The sequence below is a fragment of the Myodes glareolus genome, chromosome 16 (assembly GCF_982192425.1).
Source record: "Myodes glareolus chromosome 16, mMyoGla1.1, whole genome shotgun sequence".
Classification (NCBI taxonomy): domain Eukaryota; kingdom Metazoa; phylum Chordata; class Mammalia; order Rodentia; family Cricetidae; genus Myodes; species Myodes glareolus.
In genome coordinates, this window is record NC_142041.1 from 38,844,557 (window position 1) to 38,863,940 (window position 19,384).

A 19,384-nucleotide genomic window follows, 5' to 3' on the forward strand; every position below is an offset into this window, starting at 1 on the left:
CATAAGCCTGGCCTGCTGAGACTATTTCAAAAAGCAAGGTGGCTAACATCTGAGGAACAATTCTTTAGGTTGTCTTTTGGTGTATGCACATGCACACACAGGCACAGTAAATTTGTATTTAACTTTTAAAGAAATTGGCAGTCTATTTTCTAAAGCTGTACCATTTTACATTCTCTTTATTAATTAGCACAGTGCATGGGATAACGAGTTTTTCTCTGGATTTGCCAACATTTGGTGTTACCTGCCCCTAACTCCTTTTGAGACAGGGATTGTGTAACCCTGACTGACCTGGAACTCCCTATATAGATAGACAAGGCTGGCTTGGAACTCACAGAGAACCCCATGTTTTTGCCTCCTGAGTGCTGGGGTTAAAGACATGTGCCTGGTCATATTACCTACCTTCAGAAAAAGTTATAACCTTTATTTTACTGGTGTGTGTGTGGCTGGCGTGGGCAGTGAGCCACTTGTACATGTAGAAGATACCTCCTCTTTCAGGAGTTGTTCCTCTCCTATCTATAAAGTCCTGAGGGTTTAACTCAGATCAAGCTTGGCAGCAAATGACTTTACCTGCTCCTTTAATATTTATTTTATTCTGTGTGTATGAGTGTTTGTTTCCATGCATGTCTGTGCACCGGATGTATGCCTGGTGGCCATGTAGGTCAGTTTCCTGGGTCTAGAGTTACAGATAGTTGTGAGCTGCTGTGTGACCCCTGCAAATGAAGCCAGTGATCTTAACTGCTGCGGAGCCATCTTTCTAGGATTGGGTTTGATTTTTTTTTTTAATGCAGTCTTTTTTTGTTTGTTTGTTTTAAGACTGACACCACTTTATTCAGTCATTTTCTTTACAACTGAAACTCTGGGAATTCAAAATTAACATCCTTGCCCTTCTATATTGAGCTTCTTATACACACCAGAAAACGTTTCCACCTTGTGCTCCACGTTGTTCTACTGTGCTTTGTCTCAATGAACCTTTATGAGCCGGCTGCCGTCCAGTTTCACACGGATCCTCTTGCCCACAATCTCACTCGGGAAGACCAAGTCCTCAAGGATGGCGTCGTGCACTGTGGTGACCATGCGGCTTCTGGGGCGCTTCTGCTTATTTTTTGTACGGCTTTTCCGAGTTGGCTTGGGCAGAATCCTCCTCTGAGCAATGAAGACTACGTGTTTCCCGCTAAACTTTTTCTCCAATTCACGAACCAGCTGGACTTGGATTTTTTGGAAGGATTTCAGCCGAGGAACTGGCACAAAAATTATGATGGCTTTCCGGCCACCACCAGCTTCAGTTTCCTTGGCCGCGGTGATGTTGAGCTCGAGCAGTGCCTGAGAGATGCCGGACTCGAACTCGTCCGGCTTCTCGCCATTGGGTTAATGCAGTCTTTTGATTTGGGATTTGAACTACTTGGGGGGATGGGGCAGGCCGATCAGAAGTTTATGGCATTTTTAAAAAAGGACACTAAGAACACACTCTCTTTGTCTCTAAAGTTTGACCATAACGAAATTCACTTTCTTTATTTTTTTTTTATTTTGTTTTTACACTATTAATTTTTTTTTTTTTCAATTTGGTCTTTAGGACAGGTAACTGTACCTACTTTTTGGGACCCCCAGACTCAAACCTGTAGCCTAGGACTCCAGTAACAGTTGAGCAATATTTATTAGGTACTTTGAACTTTTGTGATTTTTTTTTTTAATTTTTGTGTGTATTTTGCCTACATGTTTGTATGTATACCACCTGCATGCAGTGCCAGAAGAGGGCATCAGATTCCGTGGAACTGCCATATGGATGCTGAGAACCAAACCCAGGTTGTCCTCAAGAGCAGCCAGTGCTCTTAACCACTGAGCCATCCATCTGCTGTACACTTAGCTCTCATAGCTTAGTTTTGTCTTCTCTGTCATGTATGCCTTTGCCAGTATCACATTGTCTTAGTTCCTGTAGCTGTAGATTGATTCTTGGTATCTGTGTACATCAAGTGTTCTCTTCTAGGTCCCCAAAACTGGCTTAACATTTTATGTGAAATTAACAGACAATTGTCAAATCTATTTTAAAAATCCAGAGGGGTTTTATTAGCAGTGCCTGAGGGTGTTTTTTTAGTCAATCTGGTAGAAAGTTATCTCTTCTCTTTAGTAATGACAGGAAAGGCCATGACCGAGGAGAGTTCATACCTATTAAAAAGTTGTTGCGTACTATGCGAATACTACAGTAAATATGATAGCTTGTGAAAGTGGACATTAGAGGCAAAGATACTGTGAAGATGGTAGGAGTGCTTTGAAATAGAACAGAAATGCTTGAACAAGTATCTTAATTACTTTTTTTTTTTTTTTTTTTTTTTTTTTTTTGCGGGGATTGGGGTAACAGTTCTGTGTAATAGTTCTGACTGTCTTGGAACTGGCTTTGTAGACCAGACTGACCTCTAACTCATAGAGATCATCCACCTGCCTCTGCCTTCCAAGTGCTAGGATTAAACGTGTGTGCCACCACTGCCTATTAATTACTTTTCTAATGCCATGGATAAACACAATGATGAAGGCATCTTATAAAAAAGGATTTAGCTGCACAGTGGTGCATGCCTTTAATCAAGTTTGATGGGTTCTTGAGTCACCTAGGAGACAAGTTTTGGTTATTTTCTGGGCATACCTGTGAGGGTATTAATTACCTTGATTAGGTTTGTTGACTGGGCAGCACCTCTCCCTGGGGTTTGGATCCTGGAATTTGTGAAGAGGAGGAAATGAGCACTCCTCACGCTTCTGCTTCTGCTCCCTGGCAGTGGATGCTGTGATCAGCTGCCTTCAGTTTCGCCACCAGGCCTTTCCCCACTATGATAGATCGATTACCTTCAGCCCGATCCAAAAAATCCTTCTTCCCTAAATTGCTTTCCTCTGGGTGTTTTATCACAGCAGCAGGTGCAGTCAGTATGGCTATTAACAGTCAAAGTGAAGTGAGGTAACTAGTTAGTGCATAGATTATTGTGGGTGTCTTTGCATTTTGTGTTTTCGTACACCTCAATTCTATAGGGTATAAATTTCTTCTTACTCAACTTTTCTCAAAAAAGGGGGGGGGCTGGTCTAGGTGGCTCAGTTTGTAATAACATTCTAAAAGATGGAAGCAGGAGAATCAGAAATTCAAGGTTAACTTTGGCTACATGATACCATATTTCATATCTCATACTCCTGCCCTCCCCAAGAAAGAGGCAACACAGAGGAAATTTATGTTTTGTTCATATTTTGTTGAAAAAACTTTGGGGTGTTTGTTTTTTAAGTATGGATCTGGTGAGGTCGCTCAGTGGTTAGAGTGCTTGCTGCTCTTTCAGAGGACCTGAGTTTGGATCCTAGCACCAAGTCAGCTCACAGCTGCATATAACTCTAGTTCCAGGGGGTATGCCACTTATGGCCTCTTGCATACATGCACGTGTTCATAAACTAAAATTAAAAATTAATTTTAAAAATTAGCAGACATGACGGTATAAACATACATATGCATTTCTCTCTAAAGATTGCTTGATCTTCAACTTACAAATATATTTTTTAAATTTTATTGATTTTTATTGAGCTCTACAGTCTTCTCTACTCCCCCACTTGCCTCTCCCCTCCCCCTTCAACCCTCTCCCAAAGTCTCCATACTCTCAATTTACTCAGATCTTGTCTTTTTCTATTTCCCATGTAGATTAGATCCATGTATGTCTCTCTCAGTGTCCTCTTTGTTGTCTACGTTCTCTGGGATTGTGGTTTGTAGGCTGGTTTTCTTTGCTTTATGTTTATAAAACACTTATGAATAAGTACATGTGATAATTGTCTTTCTGGGTCTGGGTTACCTCACTCAAAATAATGTTTTCTAGCTCCATCCATTCGCCTACAAATTTTAAGATGTTATTTTTTTCTGTTGTGTAGTACTCCATTGTATAAATGTACCACATTTTCCTTATCCCTTCTATAGTTGAGGGGCATTTAGGTTGTTTCCAGGTTCTGACTATGACAAACAAAGCTGCTATGAACATAGTTGAGCACATATCTTTGTGGCACGATTGCGCATCCTTTGGATATATACCCAAAAGTGGTATTACTGGGTCTTGAGGAAGGTTGTGTAACATGAAGGCCGGCTTGTTGGGGTATCTGTCCCGCCCAGTACCCCACAGCCGGCAAACCTCAGAGAAAAATCAACCACACAAAGATCTCTATAAGTTATAAAGCTGATTGACCCATTAGGTCAGGCTACTTATTAGCTCTTATAACTTATGTTACCCCATTATCCTTATCTACATTAGCTACATGGCTCAGTACCTTTTCCAGTGGGGCAGCTTACATCTTTCCTCTCCGGTGGTCTGGGCAGAACTGGGGAGGGAGCTTCCTGCTTCCCAGAATACTCCCAGTCTCTTTGTTCCACCTCTTCTTCCTGTCTAGCTTTCCCGCCTATACTGCCTGCCTGGCCAATCAGTGTTTTATTAAAATATGATTGACAGAATACCGATAATTCTCCCACACCAAGGTTGTTTCATAATTTTCTGAGAAATCGCCACACTGACATCCAAAGGGGTTGTACCAGCTTGCACTCCCACCAGCAATGCAGAAGTGTTCCCTTTTCTCTACATCCGCTCCAGCATAAGTTCAGTGTTCTTGATTTTGACCATTCTTACAGGTGTAAGATGAAATCTCAGAGTTGTTTTGATTTGCATTTCTCTGATGACTAAGGATGTTGAATATTTCCTTAAGTGTCTTTCAGCCATTTTAGATTCCTCTGTTGAGAGTTCTCTGTTTAGGTCTGTACTCCATATTTGTTCTTTTGATGACCAATTTCTTGAGTTCTTTTTATATTTTGGAGATCAGACTGCTGTCTGATGTGGGGTTAGTGAAAATCTCTTCCTATTCTGTAGACTGTCGTTTTGTCTTGTTGATGGTGTCCTTTGCTTTACAGCTTTTCAGTTTCAGAAGGTCCCATTTATTAATTGTTTTTCTCAGTGTCTGTGCTGCTGGGGTTATATTTAGGAAGTGGTTCCCTGTGCCAATGCGTTCAAGTGTACTTCCACTTTCTCTTCTATGAGGTTCAGTGTGGCTGGCTTTATGTTGAGGTCTTTGATCCATTTGGACTTGAGTTTTGTGCATGATGATAGATAATGGATCTATTTTCACTCTTCTACATGTTGATGTCCAGTTATGCCAGCACCATTTGTTAAATATGCTTTCTTTTTTCCCATTTGATATTTTTTGATTCTTTGTGAAAAATCAGGTGTTCGAAGATGTGTGGATTAATATCCGGGTCTTCTATTCAGTTCCTTTGGTCCTCCTGTCTGTTCTTATGCCAATACCAGGCTGTTTTCAGTACTGTATAGCTCTGTAGTAGAGTTTGAAGTCAGGGATTGTGATGTCTCCAGGAGTTCTTTATTGTACAGGACAGCTTACACATATTTAAGTTGTGATTATGTTATAATTTATTGCAACCAGAGTTGTTAGGGTCAGAGCCTAGGCCTTGACATCCCTAACAATCTAGGAGTGGCCACTCATTCTCAAAAGTCCCCGTTAGACAGACAAATGGTGGAAAAAAGAGAAAGGAGATTTATTCAATATGTCCTCATTGGGAAGAGCAACAAAGAGGGCCAATTTATCTTCAGTACATGAGATTTATGTTTGAATGAGAGAAAGGTATGTGCAAGTAGGCAGTCCTGATCAAGTATGAGTTCTCCAGCTAAGTGGTCTGACAGTTAACAAAGCTGTGTGGAAATCTCTTTCCAGCAGACAAGCTCTGCTTCCTGTTTTGACAACAGGTTGCCAAGTATTTCCTTTTTTCCAGCTTGAGAAATTTCAGTTTTGTTGGGTCCATTATGTCAACAATCTGATAGTCACTGGGAGAAGCACAAGTGTCTCTTTAGTTTATAATACCTGCCAGGACATCAGTTTGGATCGAATATTCTGATTTCTATTATGATTTCATCCACCCATGACTTAGAGTTGCATTTACAATTGCCATTTGTTAGTAGGAATATTGTTTTTGGTTATAGTATATAATTTTATTGCACTGTGTTCCAGGATTGTGAGAGGAGTAGCATTTGCTACACTCGTGAATGGTGGAAGTAATGATAACATGGTTGAAGAAAGAGTTGAGTAAAAAAACTAATCCTGAACTGCTCTTTCTCTTAGTTTCTTCTGTGAAGACTTATTACTGTTTACACTGCTCTGGTTTGGATTTTCTAAGTAAAAGTAAGCATAACCAGCAAAGAAGTCCAACTGTAGCTGCAAATTGGGGGAGAAGTACTTGCTTCTTAGAGTTATGAAGAATACATTGACATTTTGTAAGTAATGGTTACTTTGCTATTATAAAGTAACTCCATCAATTTATAATTGACCTAAGTTACCAGAAGACTCATTTGAATGTTGCAGAGGCAATTGGGTCCTTGTATTTCACAGGACCCTCTGATGACAACACTGTAAAACAGTACTGAATGTTCTTTTTTCTAGTAGTGGATGATGGAAATTAAACTCAGGGTGTTGGCTAGGCAAGTACAAAGCTACACCCCCAGCCCTTTTCCTTTTGTACAATTTGAGACAGTCTTACTTAGTTGCCCTTTAACAGGTTAGTCTTGAACTCATGATATTCTTGCCTCAACCTCCTGAGTACAGAATTGACTACAGAATAAACCCCTAAGATCAGATGTAAGATGTAAATTACACGATCTCTAAAATTGCTTCTAACTGAAATAAATCTGATCATTTTTTTGTTCTTTCCTAAAAACTGTATAGGTTAAGACAATAGATACAAAAACGTAACTTCTTAAACAAATAAGGTATAATTTGTTATATTATATTGCAGATATTTTCCATTTTATTGATGTTAATAATATTTGTTCTACTGACTAATGCTTTAATAACAAGGGAGGCTTGCTATCAGTACATTTATTTGCTATGAATGTCAACTTTTAGGACTTTTATACAGATTATTGATATTACTGTTTATTTATTTTGGGGTAGGGGTGTTTCGAGACAGGGTTTCTCCATGTAGCCCTGGCTGTCCTGCAACTCACTCTGTAGTCCAGCTTGCCTTGAACTCAGATCCACCTGCTTTGAAGTGCTAGGACTTAGTCACCATACCTGGCTCTACTTCCCACTCCCGAAATAGGATATTACTATGCACCAGGGCATAACTTGAACTCACTGTGTAGCTCAGACTGACCTTGCTCTTGAGATGGTCCTCCAGCCTCAGCCTCCTAGGTACTGAGTTCATAAGTATGTGCCACCATGCTGACTTTTATTTTATGTTTGAAAGAGCTTCATTATGTTGTTCAAACAAATATTGAACCCTTGGCTTAGGCCAGCCTCCTCCTTAATCTTCCACTTTAGTTGAGACTACAGGCATATAACACTTCCTCCCTCTAATTTAGAGTTTTATTAATCCCTTTGAGTAAAGATTTTTACTGCTGACACCAAATGAAGTCTTTTCAAGTAGCTTTTTTTTTTTTCTGTAGTTGTCCAACACCAAATCAGTATCCTCTAATTTGGTTTAGTTCTGAAAATACCTGAAACTAGGCTCTACAGGCCAAAGGTGTGTCTTCAAGGATAGCTGAACTTTAGGTTACAGGACCCAGACTGCTCTGTACTGCATCAAATGTGACTCCAGAGCTGAAGAGTTTTATGGTCCTTTCTACAGGTTGTTTCAATTTTTGGATTATTTTCTTCATATCCTGATCACAGATTTCTCCTTTCTTCACTCCTCCCAGCTCCCCCCTCACCTCCCTCTCCTTCATATTTACTCCCCCTCCATTACCTCTTCAGAAAAGAGCAGGCCTCCAAGAGACAACAGCCAACAAGACAAAGCAGGATACAATAAGACAAGATAACCCAGTAGTAGGAAAAGCGTCCCGCGAGTAGGCCAGAGTCAGACGTGCCCGTTCCCACCATTAGGAGGCTCACAGTCATAGCATACGTGCAGAGGACTGTGCAGACCTGTGCGGGCCCTCATGCTTGCTGCCTCAGTCTCTGTGAGCCCATGTGAGCCCTGCTTAGCCGATTTGGTGGGATGACTCACAGAATTCAGGAAAATGCTAGCCATTCTACGTATGATAAAGGACACAGGTCCAGAGGATGAGGCTTAGGGGCTTCCCTGTCCATCCCCGTGGAGGTGGAGTATACCACCCCTTTGAGTGTTAATTCTTAAGTCTTGTTACATAAGCATGGTTCATTAAGTCATAGATCATTAGAGATTAAACTCAATCCCCAACTCTCTTCTTTTCCTCAGAAGCTTCGGCATAGTGGGGCTGAACGTCCCAACCTAATTGTGACATGACCATTCTGTTGACCAGTCTCCATCCTGAAGTTATTAAGATGCTCCTCAGCCAGAAGAAAGACACTTCAAAGCTCAAGCAGATTTCAAGGATTTTTGAAGTTCTCTGCTAGAAACTGAATATAGAAACCAGGGATGTGGTCCTTCCATAACTGAATGCCCTGACAGAAGCTCAGAAGACTGACAGTTTAACAGCCCTCTTACAGAATGGTTGCATCACTAAATTCCTAGTTTTCTTGGCTTTTTGTTTCAATTTGGTTTACCCAGGAACTAATGTCAGTTCAAAATTCCTTTTTCAGTCACCATGTAGAGTTCTTTTTGGGTTTTTGTTTTGTTTTCTTAAGCTTCCCACTTCATTATTCATCTAGATGATCTAATTGGTTAAGAGACTGGAGGATATCACCAGACTTGAGAAATGCAAAGTATTATGCACGAAAAGTGAATCAGATTAAAATGACATAACAATGGCTGGGCCATCTAGGAACTAAGGCAGCAGCCTCACCTCACTTTCTGTCCTGGCCTGTGAGACTCCCCTTCCTCATAATTGCATGTTCAAATCCCTGCACTCCCCTAGAGAATGCCTTGCAAATAACTTTGTGTAGAAGCATTTGTGTCAGCCCCTTCATTGTATAGGTAAGGAAGGGTGACTCTAGTGGTAATCCCAGCACTAGGTAAGCCAAGGCAGGGGGGATGTTATGGGTTTGAAGCTAGTCTAGTGCATATAATAAAACATTGTCGGTGCGGGAAGAAAACACAAGCACACAGTCACATATCCTCCCCTCCCCCCCAAAAAATGCCTTCTACATTTATGTTTCTGCATGTTTCCAATCTGGGTGGAGATCCACAAGTTGGCTGATTGTTTCTGTCCCCACAGAACATGTTATACCATGAAGGTTTAAGTATAATGGGATGGTGAGGTGAGGTGAGGTGTGGATCCGAAGCTGACTATGAGTCTAGCAGGGCTTTTCCTTCAGAATACCTTTTGTTTGTTTGAGCAGGCTACCTAGATTCGCTTGCGCGATTAAATGTGGTTAAATGTGTAGTCCACAACTATGGAAGTCTTCTACATTATGAAGACATGTAGAGTCCCTTATCGTTCAGCATATCTGCAAAGAATTTGGTGATTTTTTTTTTAAATTTTAAATTTATTTATTATGTATATAGTGTTCTGAGCACCAAATCTCATTACAGCTGGGTGAGAGCCACCATGTGGTTGCTGGGAATTGAACTCGGGACCTCCGGAACAGCAGTCAGTTCTCTTAACTTCTGAGCCATCTCTCCAGCCCGACTTTGGTGATTTTTTAACAGCTGGTCCTTTATGCTGTCTGTGTACTTTCTTTTTGGTGCCAGTGTTTTCTATCTCTTTATTCGGTGATGGAGAAACATTTTTCTTTTTTAATAATTTCAGTGAGGTCAATTTGAAATACTTTCTTAATTAAATTATGACTGATGAACTTTTTAAAATTCAAAACTCCTCATTATTACAAATATTTCTTTGACCTTATAATCACTCTTTAATATCTTTAGGATTGGTCTTGTATGGGCTGCAGAAATGCTAAAACTTATCAGAATAGTTTTTACATACTATTTTTTAACTTACTAAAATAATATGACTTCACTCTTCATATGTGAACATAAGTATTCCCTTAAATTCTTCATCCCACACCTGTGGACGCTTGCTTGCTCAAGTATCTTCTAAGTCATTTCTTTTGGGGAGGATGATATTTTTGAGAACAAAGACTATTGCCCTATTTTACTTTATTTTATTTCCTGTATAAATAAAATATTTTCATATTATCATGCTTTCCAATACCAGTTTTGCTTATAAATTGCATTTCTTTAGAACTTAATTAAATGAAATCAAGCAAAATAGCTTCTTAAATTTCTAAAGGTTTTTTAATCACATGTATCAACCACTGCACACAGATACATGTCAAAATATTGAGCATTAGAATTTATAATATGTTAATAAAATACAAAAATAATTTTTTTAATTATAGGAAACTGTATATAGTTTACATTTACTTATATTAAAAGTTCTCTTATTAATTATAAGGTCAGTAGGAAAGTAAAGTGAAATCACATATAAGACTTACTTTTTAAATAATTTTCAGATACTGTGCCTATGTCAGCCAGGAAAAAATGTTTTAAAAAGTAATAAAATGGGGAAATTGCCTCATTTCTGATTGCATTGTGATAAATTGTTCTTATTCTGCTATTTATTTTACCCTTCTGAACGGTTTGCCGTAACCAGACATGATAATCAGAAGCTCTCAGAATATTGCCACTGATAGGACCTTGGAGAAGGCTCGTCAGGTATCCAGGCTGAACTTGAGTCCTCTTTTATACCTGACAATTCTGAAAATATTTTCAGTGCACTGCAGTAGCTAGGGCAGTAGTAGCCGCCGGAGCAGTGGGTGGTAGCGAGCCCGCCTACTTACTGTCTGTAGAGAAGGAAGGGGTGAGGAATCTGGCAGCCTGGGCAGTGTAGTCCTAATTTGATTTTACCAAAGTAAGGAAATAATACAGTAGTTAACCCTGTTTTAGAATTTACCCCATTTCAGTTTTTGAAAGAATATAATATGTGAATTATTATGCATTAAGAGTGTGGTGGCTTTGAATAAAAGATAAATATTTATTCTACTAACTTTGAGTAGACTTAGGAGTGCATTATAATATACAATCTTGATGGCATCCAGAAAACTTCCTCTTTTGTGAGAAGGGCAAGCCTATTCTGTTTAATATACATTCATAAGTGATCCCAAACCCTATTACATAATTTGTACTTTGCCCAATAGTATGTAAACTTTTATTATTACACTTTAGCTAGATGCTATATGACATTAAACACTTCTGTTTTGCTTTAGTAAATGTATAACTCAATCATCAACCTTGAAATATTTTTATTTTGTATGTGTAATTACATCAGACATGTAAGATTATTTATAGACTCTAAAATATTTGCTTTACGTTAAAGTAAGTTGGACAGTTTTTGGCCTAAAATGTCACCTAGATTATTCATTAAACAAAAGTAAATGACATGGTCATGGTCACAATCGTGTGTTAATTTGATATAACTGTATTATAAGGGAAAGTTTCTTCAAATTCAGATGTTTAACATGTTAGCTGAGAAATAATGAATGTATGAATTTCTGAAATTGCCTAATACAAATATAAAATATACAGAATACTTTATAAGGTAATGTATCCTTGAGTTTTATCCATATTGTATTATGTAATAACTTCCTTTGGATCTGTGAAGTGTTTTTGAGTCAAACATCTGAATACTCATTAAGGAGGGTCATGAAACCTGTGTTATATTTTATTATCAAATAAATTGCAAGTGAACTTAATTAAAACAATTTTCCATTTTCTTTTGGTCCTAGAAATAAATTTTATTTAAAAAAGCTGTCAAAATGTTTAATAAAGTGCAAATAAGGGGAGAGGGAATGGAAGAAGGGAGGGAGGGCAAACTCCAGTCTCAATGCAAAGTAAATGAAAATAAAAAATTGCCTGCATCATTTCCACCTTTTCCTCCTCAAACTTATAACCTCCTCTTATTGAATAATTATTGTTATATGTATGTTTGTGTGTATACATGAGCATACATGTATATGTAAATACAGCGTGTTCATTTACAAGCTAAATGTAATGTATATGTAAATACAGCTAATAACCTTTTGGGATTGGATAATCTGTCAGGGGGCTTGTCCCAGGAGAAGACTGATTCTCCTTCTCTCAGCAACCATTAAATGCCTGCAGCTCTTTGTCTAAGGTTGGAGCTTTTGCTATTTGTCCCATCTTTATTGGCATGTCAGCTGTTATAGTCGTTGTACTGGTCTTGTTTGGGCAGTCATATTGTTGAGATTTCATGGGTGTAGTTTCCCTGTCATATAGAGATGAGTCTTACAGCAGATACCCTGATTCTCTGGCTGCTGAAATCTTCCAGTGTTCCTCGAGCTGTAGGTGTAGGGGTTGTTTGATGCATTTGACCAGTTGTGGATTAGCTTCTTTGATGTGTGGTGAGAGAGGATATAAGTATTTTAAAATGCAGGTAGAACTCACACAGATTTAGGGAAGTAGGCAGTAGATTCCCATCTAGGGTACTTGACCTCACCAGCCACAGTATTTGGCTAGGTTTACAATACTCAATGTGAATTTATTCCTTTTGAGCAGTTCTTAATTAAGATTAATTAATTAGGAAGCTGTTGATTATACACAAAATTATTAGTGACACTATTCTACCCATGGGGATATCTTGCCTTGATGGTCATTGTGATTCATAGTCTTTACAACTAGGTAAGTATAACTGGAGGTTTCTCTCCCACTGCCATTTCCCAAATAACCACTCTAAGGCTTAATATAAATTACAAACCATTTGGCCTATTAGCTCAGACTTATTATTAACTAGCTCTTATAACTGAAATTAGCCAATTTCTATTCTATATCTTACCATGAGGCTCATGGCTTGTTACCTCATATCTTGTTTCTCCAGTGGCTGCTGGCATATTTCTGATTCTACCTTCTTTTTCTCTTTATGTTTACTTGCATTTCCCACCTGGCTCTATTCTACCTGACTGTTGGCCAAATCAACTTCTTTATTAACCAATGGCACTCAAACATTCACAGAATACAGAAGGTCATCCCACATCAGATAGGAATATTGTTTCTTGGGCTGGAGAGATGGCTCAGAGGTTAAGAGCATTGCCTACTCTTCCAAAGGTCCTGAGTTCAATTCCCAGCAACCACATGGTGGCTCACAACCATCTGTAATGGGGTCTGGTGCCCTCTTCTGGCCTGCAGGCATACACACTGACACAATATTGTATTCATAATAAATAAATAAATATTTAAAAAAAAGAAGAATATTGTTTCTTTTCTTTCCTGGCAAGCTGGCATAGCATCTCAAATATTTATGAAATTAGAATTTAGGGAGAAGGCTTCCAGGTCAATTTCAACTTTATTTCCTCCAAGTGTTGTGTTCAAGGTGTATGGTATCTTCAGCCATAGTGTCTTATCTTCAGGTTGTGGGAGGCAATCTAGAATGGTAATAACCTATATTGTTTTGGGAGTTTCTTGGACCCCTGACGAACAACAGCTCAGAGAGGCACTTGGGTTTTTATTAGTCTCTGATTCTTGGAGACAGCATTATCACTCCAAGTGGTGTAACTTCATTTAAACTGTGTGTGCATGTGTGTGCGTGCATATTCACACACACGCACACATACACACAAATATAAAATAGCTTTTCCAAACATCATTACTGTTAGTTATCCCTCAACCCCCCTCCAGATATCCCTGTAGTGATATTTCATTTGTATTTTAATAAAGCTTGCCTGAAGATCAGTGCAGAGCAGCCACACTAGTCAGCCATACAGGTCAGGCACTGGTAGCACACACCTTTAATCCCAGCAGCTACACCAGTCAGCCATAGAGGGCAGGCAGTGGTGGTGCACACCTTTAATACTAGCACTAGTGAGGAATATAAGGTGGGATGAGACAGGAACTCGCTCATTTTCAGTCTGAAGATTTCAAAGAGGTAAGAGCTCTCTAGTGGCTTGGTTGCTTTTGCTTTTCTGATCTTCAGGTTGAACCCTATATCTCTTTCTGGGTTTTTATTAGTCGTGCTACATAGCCAGCCCCCATTTTTTTCTATTTCCCTACATACAGCACCCATGTTATACTATCCTCCTCTCTAGAACTCGTTCAACCCCTCTCCCTTGGTCCCTTGCTACTTTTGTGGTGTCTGCAGTTAGTCCAGGTTATATACACATTGGTAAAGATTTGGAGCTAGGATCCACAAATGCCAAAGAAGGTATGGCATCTGTTCCTTTGTATCTGGATAACTCTGTATACTTTCTAGTTCTGTCCATTTACCTGCAAATTTCATTTTCCACACAGCTAAGTAGATACTCTTGTGTTTATGTACTAGATTTTTATTTATTCATTCGTCTGATGAAGAACATGTAGGCTGTTTTCCATTTTCTGGCTATTGTGAATAGAGCAAAAAGGAACATAGCCAAGCAAGTATATTTGGGATAAGATATGAGTCATTCGGACATTTGCTGTGGAACGGTATAGCTAGATTGTATGATAGATCTACTTTTAGCTTTTTTTCCGACAAGGATTTCCATAGTGGCTGTACTGGTTTCCAGACCCACCAACCATATGTCCTCACCAACATTTCTTTGCAGTTTTCTTGATCTTGGCCATTCTGACTGGGGTAAGATTAAATCTGAATATAGTTTTAATTTGCTTTTCACTAATTGCTAGTAATGTTGAACATGTTTTTAGAAAAGATTAAAAAAAAAATCTAAGCCACTTTTCTTTCTTTTGAGAACTCTTCAGATCTGTAGTGCCTCCATCCCCCTTCTTATTTTTGTCGTTTGTTTTCTTGACCCTGTTTTTCAAGTTCTTTTGACTTAAAAAAGTCAATCAAGTTCTTTTGGATATCAATCCTCAGATGTATAGTTGACCAAGATTTTCTCTTTACTTAGTTGATTGTTCTTTAGCTTTTAATTTAACAATGTCCCATTTGTCTTTTGTTGACTTTAGTTACTGGACAAATGGAGTTCTGCTCAGCAAGTCTTTTCCTGCACCCTAACTTGTAGTGCTGTTTCAGAGTTTCAGGTACCAGATTGAAGTCTTTAAACCTTTTGGAGCTGACTCTGTGTGACAGTTGAGCTGTGTGACAGGGAGGAATCTAATTTCATTCTTCATGTGACCACCCAATTTTCCAAGTAGCATTTGTTGGTGATGACTGTCTTTAATCCAGTGCACGTAGTTGGCGTCTTTGTCAGATATCAAATAGCAAATGTAGTTCTATGTGCTCGTATTCGGTTCTTCTTTTTGGTTCCATTGATAAGCCTGTTTTATGCCAGAGCCATGCAGTTTTTATTGCTATTGCTTTGTAATATGTCTTGAATCTGGAATTGCAGTTTCTCCAGCATTGTACCGTCACGTGTAACCTGGCGTGAGTATGTGGAGTATGCGGGTTCGCACGGGTTATGAAATGAAGACTCAGAGACACCTGAGAATGAACTTAGCCTCTGCGGCTGCAGGGGCTCGGGCTCGGTGAACTGGTTTCCCTTTGCCTCTTGGCGTATTCTTTCCTATATTTACATTTTAGTAGATTGCCATCTCTCAAAACAAACCGAAGTTTTCGAAAATACAATGCCTTGTGCAATACCTGATTAATGAGGTCCCACAGTTTTCTGGGTTTTCTCTAAACTAGGTTTTACGTAGGTTTTGTATCCATGGAAGACTGTCAGACAAGATTCACATAGGGCAACAAAAGGTATCTGTAACACAAAGGCTAGGTTAGGGGCTGAGTGAAAACTCCAGAGCTGGGCCAGGTGTAGCCCAGTGAGAGTTCATGGCTAGTGAATGTTACTTGCTAACCCTCTAATGCCAGGTTGGTATGAATTTCTGCCACATTGTACTTTTTTGCTCAGTAGTACTTTGGCCATCCTGTTGTTGCTTATGAATTTTAGGAATACCTCTCATTTCTGTGGAAAAAAATGTCATGGGAATTGTGATTGGAATTGCAGTCAGTATGTAAAATGTCTTTGGTAGAGTGGTCGTTTGCACAATAGTCTATCACTCTATGAGCATGGGCTGCTTTTCCATCTTTTGTCATAAACCTCCTTAGAGACGTAATTTTTTGTTGTAGAGGTCTCTCACATCCTTCGTTGTATTTACCCCCACCACGTTTAGGCTATTATGAATGGGAGCCCATGATTCTCTTGTTAATTCTCTTGTTAATGTGTTTGCTGTTGGTGGATAGAAAAGCTTTTATAAGTTGATTTTGTTTTCTACAAATTTGCTGAAAATGTTTAACATTTCTAGAAGTTTTCTGGTACAATTTTTAGGATCTCATGTATAATGAATGTCCGATCATCTGGAAATAGGGATAATTTGACTTCCCATCGGTTTCTTCTCCTGCTATTGCTCCAGCTCGAGCTCTGAGCCTTGCATTAAAAAGGTGTGTGGATGCTGGGCTGTTCTTTTTAATCTTTATCAAATTTCTTCCTCCTCTCCTCTCCCCTCCTCTCCCCTCCCCTCCCCTCTCCTTTTTTCTTTTAGATAAGGTTTTTCTGTGTAATCCCAGCTGGAACTCTCTGTATCCAGGCTGGCCTCAAACTCAAGAGATCTAGCTGCCTCGCCTCCCAAGTTCTGGAATTAAAAGTGTGCACCACCACTGCCCAGCCTTAGTTTTTCTTTCTTTATGGTGATATGGGCTGTGGATTTATCATATAAGGCCTTTATTTTTTATGTGCTGAAGATTTCCTCCAGTTTTCCCTTTTCTGGTACATTTCCTCACACTTTGAAATTGCTTTGCTAGTACTATGTGCGTAAGTGATGTTAGGATAGAGCAACAAACGCACCTTGGTCATGACTAGCAGACAAGTTGTGAATGGATAAATAGTTCATACTGCTCCCGTGCGTTAGCTGCTGAAACAGCTCTGGGCTACTTCCTCCTTTTCAGCCTGTACTATCCTGATACTGCTTGTGTTATGACACCAGGGCGGTCATACCGCTCTCAGCCTCGGAGAACTCCATCTCAGATGGGCCTTCATCCACGAGTTCATGAAGCCCTTGTGCTGGAACATGGCTGTGAACTGCTCTAAGATCCATCAGAACAGTTCCTGAATGGTGGTGCAGTTGCTGTTGAAGGTGATGAACATTTTATTCCCTAAGGTGTTCTGTCCCAGATAACTGTTTTCACATTGTTGGGGACCCACTGCGCTAGGTCACTATTGTTCTTTGGATGGAAAGCATCTTGCACCTCCTTCATGGACAGATAGCACCTGAACGTGGCAGCTGTTATCAGTTGGAGCCCATGGCAGTAGTGGGCAGTGGGAGTCACAGATGGTTATCGTGTTCTTGCCATCAGACATCTTCTGGCTGAGTTCAGATGCTGTCAGGGTAGAGGTACTCCTGGCTGCCCAACTCGTCAAGGACACAAAGTCAGACATGAAGACCTGCAGGCGGGAAGAGGGCACTGTATTTGTAGGCAAGTGATTACCTTACTTGTGGTAGCAAATAGGGATTGGTCACTGTAAGTGGGTATGATCAACTGTAGACTTTGAAGCAAATGTGATAAGTCACACACGTCATTTTCAAAGCATCAGGTCTCATCTGTGTTTTCAGCAAGTTGACGGACTGAAAGGGGGTGTAGGGCTGAGCCACTGTGTCTAGCGTGCTTGGGGAAGGTACTACACTGGTTTCATAATTCTGTCTTCTCAGTTCTTGCTGATGAGACTCCCAGACCCAAATCTTCCCTCAGGGAGATCAGCTGAACGCCCTGCAGGCAACCACATCTCTCGGCTTCCTCACAATGTTCAACACCCACTCAAACAACTCTGTAACTTCTGTGTAGTGGCTTGTTCCCAGCCCTGCTCTAACCTGAGAAGTTACCAAGCCTGATGATCTCCCAGAAGGGCCTGAGCTCACTGAATCCATGGTGTGGGCCTCTAGGTTCGTGAGCCCAGCCTGGGGCACATCCTTGCCTCATTGTACTGTTGGTGCCTTCCAGCTGGGACCACTCTCCTTGTAGCATGTGGAGGTGCTGGTCACCCATCACTGAACACTGACTTGATTGGCCCGTTACCCAAGGCTGCAGGCACATAACAGAGGCAACTGCAGCGTGGCTCAAAAGCAGGCACAAAATACTTCTCTGGGACTTTAATTATTGAAGGCATGTTGTTTTTTGTCAGAGGCCTTTTTTGCATCTGCTGAAATAATCACATGATGTTTGCCCATTGTCTTTAATTGCAGTAGTAATCATTTTATGAAATTGGGTATGTCAGACTTTGGCACATGTGGGTTAAGTATTGTAATGTCTTCTTGATTAATTGTTCCGTTGATTAGAATGAAATGTTCTTTATCTCTTCTGATTAGTTTTGGTTTGAAGCTTGTTTTGTTAGAAATTAGGATGACAGCTGCTCTCTTCCTGGTCCCATTTGCTTGGAATGTGTCTGCCTATCATTTCTCTTTACAGTGGTGCCTATCTTTAAAGTTTCCTGTAAACAGCAGAAAGATTTTGTTTTCTTTGACACAGTGTCTCTATGGTCCTCACTAAGTAGAGCATTGTGGCCTCAACCAATCCTCCTGCTTCTCCCTTCCCAGTGCTGGTTAAGATAAAAGGTCTTAGCCAGCTTGGCTTTTGTTTCTTAATCTATTCATTCTAACTTGTGTTTTTTGATTGGGGAATTGAGACCATTAATATTCAAAATTATTGTCAGTAGGTGTGTGTGTGCTGTTTATATTGTCATAATAGTTTTTGTTTTAGTCATTACAGCTTCCTTTGTTTTCTTTCTGTAGTCTCCTGGCTGTGTTTATTCCTCTCTTCAGTATTAATTAAGTATTGCTTACATTATTCTTTGTAGGACTGATTTATTAGTCACAAATTTTTCTTGTCTGCTTATATCATAGAAAGTTTTTTTTGTTTTTATCCTTCAACTATGACATGACTCCTTCATTCCTTCAAACCAGTACCACCTGGGAAACTGAGCCATTACCAGGTTTGGCTGCCAGCATGACATACGGGCTTGGCTGTCTCTGGACCACAGCTTCTAAGTGCCGATCCTCAGGAAACACTATCCACGCTGCCGGTCTGTTCTTAATCATGGCTGATTCTTCAGTCCCAGCTGACCAGAACCACAAATTCTTGATTCAGAATATTGAAGGACCCTGATGGCCTTTAAGGGATGCACAGAATGTCCCTCTGAAACTTTATGAGCCAGGCTTTGAATCATATTCACGGCTTTTTATTATTTTTCAAATTCCCACAATAGCTTCTTAAGCTCTGAGTACTTGAAAAGTCCTTCCACAGTCCTCCCCAAAACACGGTCAGGTGTGTGTCACAAGCAGTGTTCCACAAACCTGGTATCAATATTTGTCTTAGTTAGGTTGGCTGTTGCCGTGATAAATACCATGATCCAAGCAGTATGCTCCATCATCTAGGGAACTCAAGGCAGGAGCTTAAGCAAAGCCATGGAGGAGTGCTGCCTACTGACTGGTTCCCCATGCTTGCTCAGACTGCTTTCTTATACACTCAGGACCACGTGCCAGGTGCGCACCATGTGTGATTGACTAGGCCCTCCCATATCAATCATTAAT

The 19,384-nt window shown here is 39.9% G+C and overlaps 1 protein-coding gene and 1 pseudogene across 1 annotated transcript in view; one reads left to right on the plus strand and one right to left on the minus strand.

Moving 5' to 3' along the window:
• Znf292 (zinc finger protein 292) overlaps positions 1 to 19,384 on the plus strand; it is a 74,359-nt gene that overhangs the window by 16,560 nt on the left and 38,415 nt on the right. The window lies entirely within an intron of this gene.
• On the minus strand, positions 830 to 18,892 carry LOC146891458 (small ribosomal subunit protein eS7 pseudogene; annotated as a pseudogene).